Below are 4,653 nucleotides of genomic sequence, written 5' to 3' on the forward strand. Positions count from 1 at the left end.
ATAAATATGAGAATTATTTGAAGAAAAATCTCAGTCAACATATTCACACTTATGTTTATCTATCAGAGATTCTTCTGTCCCATTGAACCAAGATGACAAAAATCATGGGGAGATCATGAAACCTTTAGGATCTGCGGAGGAAAATGGCATTCATCATTTTATAAATACAATTTCCACTCCACCTAATGGATTGCAGAGTAAAAGAGTTTCTGATTTTGATAATTGTGTTTTTGATATAGTCACAATGTCTTCCAACACTGATCCTAGTGTTGGTGGCATGAGTCACGCAATTAATTGTTCCTGTTGAACAAGCCCCTCTCTTCCTAAAAGAGTGACATCTACAGAAATCACCCAATTTACAACAAAGAAAATAAGCAAGCAGGGAAAGTGATACTCTTGCCAAATACAATTCAGGAGCTACTGCAAATTGGCGAGAAGTATTTATTTTATATATGAACTCATGATTTCATGAGTTCAGATTTCCTATAATATTTGAAATCAGAGTGATGCAAAAGAACTTAAAATTAGCCATCATAGAATTGTTGTTCTCACAGGTGAAAATTTTGATTATTTGCTTGTGAAAGTTTTGAGTGAAGATTCTACATAAATATATGATATCGATGTCATTAGAGAAGGGGATCATCTAATCCTTGTTGAAAATGAAGAGAGTGAAGAGATATATCAGATGTATTATCAATGAAAGTTGTAGAAATTATGTCAACATGCCTAAATGATAGTTGTAGAAATTTAAGGCATTAGATTTGGTAATTATTTGGCTAGATTTGGGAGGCCTTTCAAAAATATAATGAAATATTTCTAGAAGTACAAGGCTTTCAACAAATGAATACTATACTCATGAAAAAACTTGACTGCAAGGAGAAGCATATAGGAAAATATTGCAAGGCAGAGACATGGTGGTGGATTTCTTGTTTATTGTTAATGGTGATATATCAAGACTTCTAATATTTTTTTGGACCTCATCCAAGTGTGATGTTGTGGGCACAGACAGAAGAATTCATTATGCCCCCTTTCTTGTTCCCAAACAAGGACTTCCAGAAAAAGTCAGGCCCAAGATTGAAAAATCGATTCCACATGATCCTCCTCATCACATACTTCTCAGTAGTTCCAATGATAGCAATAGTGGTAATAGGAGACACGATATGCAATATTTACGCACTACTACACAAGGGGTTGTTTAAGAAAATTAATTAAGATGAAATCCATATTTTGTTTGAAGAATTTAATTAAATTATTTTTCATCTAAGATCACATATGAGACTTTTCAATGTTTTCATTTTTATATTAAAATCGGTTGACATATATGAAAAATCAAGGCTTTCATATAGACATAGAAGGAAGGAGCGCAGGTTGAGCTAAAGGAGCTATTCAGTTTGCTAAATGAGCTTTTCATACAAACACGAGTGTTCAAATGGGTTAAAAGAACTATTCATTTTATTGCAATCAATCAAACCAAGTGGTAATGGTGTCAATGAAGCAATTTGAAGCCTTTTTGGGACCCTTTTTTATATTTCTTTATTGACAAAATCTGATGTAGAAAGCAATATCAAAGTTAATTGTTGTGGCAAGATATTAAGAGTTTGTGCTAATTTTAGTTACTTTTCTTTCTAGGACTTGTTATCACTCAAGTTTTCCCAAAAGTTGTAAGAAAAGGAAGGATGCCGAGGTAATCACAGACCAATATTTTAGATACAGAATCTAGCCAATCTGTATGCAGAGAGGGCTCTCCCTTTATAATTTAGGTTTGTTTTTAAATGTATTAGGCTAGTTATGAAGTTCAAGGGTTTTGTTTGAGTTTGGGTGGTGAGATTTGATAGAACAGAGAGGTAAAACTGAGCAGTTCATTCCATTGGGCTAATGGAGTCAAAGAAGATGGCTTTCTGGATTAGGTTTCTTAATAGAGGATGGCTTCACAAAGCAAGGTAGTCAAACAGGGAACAAATGAAGACTGGAAAAAGTTGGAATGGGCTCAAATGGGTGAAGGGCAGTTAAGAATCCTTCAACCTATTTTAAAGAGGGGAAATGGATGATTACTGATAAGGAGTAGTTAAGAATTCTTTAGCAAATAATCAACATGAAAGAATTAGAAAACAGGAGCAATTACGAGTTCACTGTTTATCTAAATTCTGAAGAAAACAAAGAGAATAATAAAGACTAAAAATAGAGTGCAGTCAAGCATATTCTGAAATTAACCTTTTTCTTTATTATTCAGATTATGAAACAAAGATGATATAGTAAACCAGAAAACTGTAAAACACAAGATATAGGGGACTTATTGATGTGGAGTTTGATTCAATAATTCTGTGACAAGTCCTTTGCTTCAATTCTTCATCCAGTAGGCCAGAAAACAGATTGTTTCCAACAGCTCTTTATTCCAAAAATTCAGTATTACAGCAGAGTCTAGGAAATCCACACACCACCAAGCACCTCCAAACTCTAATGGAGGGGGTACTTATACTACAAATTTGTACAACAAATATCTCATTACAGCTGTGAGATAATATCTAGTTTTAACTAATAAGAGTTTACAAGTAAAATAGAAACAACTAACTGATGTTGTGTTGGGGGCAGGCCTTTAGGGTTCAGCATTGCAGTTGTCTTCTGTAGAAATTTTACGCCAACTGCCTATCTTAACTGATGCATTAATTCTGATATGCTTTCTTTAATTCTTCTCTGCTGCTTTTAATTCTGCTCTGGCATCTTTAATGCTGATTTGATACACTTTAATGTTGAAATGATACTCTTTAATTGTTGTTTTGACTCTTGCTCACCGCTCTCTGGCAAAATAGAACTGATACTGTGCCTTTTGATTACCTTTCCTTTATATTTTCTGTGGCTGGTATGCTAATTTCCTGCGGAGATTGCTGAGAAGGTCTGGCAATTGATGTGCTGATAGCCATGTAATGACAAAATTTACAGGTACCTATGGCAAAGGAGGAGGAAACCATACTCTCGAGGGTCGGTTGAGAGGTGAAGGAGCTCGTTGATGGAGCCTTTTTTGGTCTGGAGGCAGTTGAGAATGAAATGTGAACTCGATAGATATCATGCCCAGAGTGCCGTTTGCAGCGAAAATATAACAAAAAATGATATTTTATCCCTTTTTTGACAAAATGAAGCTTGGCAGGGATTTTTGACTTGAAGGATGGCTGACGTCAGCAGGATGACGGGACAGATGATGTGGCAGTGACATCAGTAGAAGGGTGATGTTAGCAGATGATGTCAGCGGGGGGGTGGTAAGCGGTTTTTCCCTGCAACACTTTTGGGGTTTAGTGGTTTCGGGCGGGGAGGGAGCGATCTCGCTGGGAGAGCAATGCGTGTCCTTGGTACGGTGCCAAAACTGTTGGTTCCCCGCAGGTTAAACATCGGCTGAAAGGGGGGTCGTGAAATAGATGCGGACCGTCGGATGGTGGAGCAGATATCTGACAGTGGACGAGTTATGATCAAGGCGGAGGTTTAGTGTGCGAGCACAATACAAATAAACAATGCTTTTTAATGTTTTTAGAGGTTATTTTCATTGGTGGGGCTTGGTTATTAATTGACCCAGATGGTGATTAATCCTTTTAGTGCGACGGTGGGGAGTTTATTAATGAAAAAATAAATCCATTAATTTCTTTCAAATAGTGCTATGGCCGTAATCGACCGAGGTGGGGATATTAATTACTTGGGGTTTTTGTTATATTTACATAATATGGGATAAGGGTGATATTTACATGGGAGTTTATATAATAAATGTTAATCGTTAATATGAAAATGAATGAAAGTGCCAAGTTCTAAAACACTTTACATATATTTAAAACTTGGGCTAAAGCGAGAAAATGGTTTTTATGGAGAATATGGCCATTTTCCCAAGTAAAATAAGGTCTTATTTAGGCACTGTTTATGAAATGAGATGAGTGATTTTAGTGGGATTAAGCAGATCTTAATACTTTAGGGGGAAATTAGTAAATGATTAGGGAAAAATATGAAGGGAAGTTAGTTATGAATCTTGTCTTGCTTGAACTGCATCAAGTGTAATATCTGCCTAGAACTTGTGATAGAAGTGAAATTTAACACATTGAGAGATATGATCCATCACAAGTATCATTCTGCAACACCAATCTACGTACCCAGCCTACTTTGCCTAGCATTTTTTTCTCTTTCTTGGGTGCACTTAGACTTGCAAACCCCCCTCAATTTTTCTTTTCTTTGCATAGTAAGCCTACCTAATTCTGCACTTATTACTTCCAAGGGCTTAGATTAAACTATTGAGCTCCTTTGTTTCTCTACCTATCTACTTATCTACCAAGATTAAGCTATTTTTCCATTCATCAATTGTGGCAAAAAGTTCAGCAAGCTGCACATAATGCTTTATTTGCAGAAAATGGAAAAGTAGTGGCATTTTGGACTTGCACATTTTCTTGGTCTTTCTTTTTTTTGGGTTCATTTCAATATTTCTAATCACTACAAATAGTTCAATGATGGCTAGAAGTAGTTATATCTTAAATTTGTCAAGTGATAAGCAAGAATATCTAGTTGAGAAAGAGCGCAATCCCACAGATTCCATAGTAGGTATAAGCATTAATCAAGGCCATATTAAACAATTCTGACTTGAATTTGGATTATATGTGTTTCCTCTATTGTGTTTTTTAATGTAAA

This window comes from Pinus tabuliformis, chromosome 2_2, assembly GCF_031772625.1.
Source record: "Pinus tabuliformis cultivar Carrire ecotype Pingquan chromosome 2_2, CPIR1, whole genome shotgun sequence".
NCBI classification, from domain to species: domain Eukaryota; kingdom Viridiplantae; phylum Streptophyta; class Pinopsida; order Pinales; family Pinaceae; genus Pinus; species Pinus tabuliformis.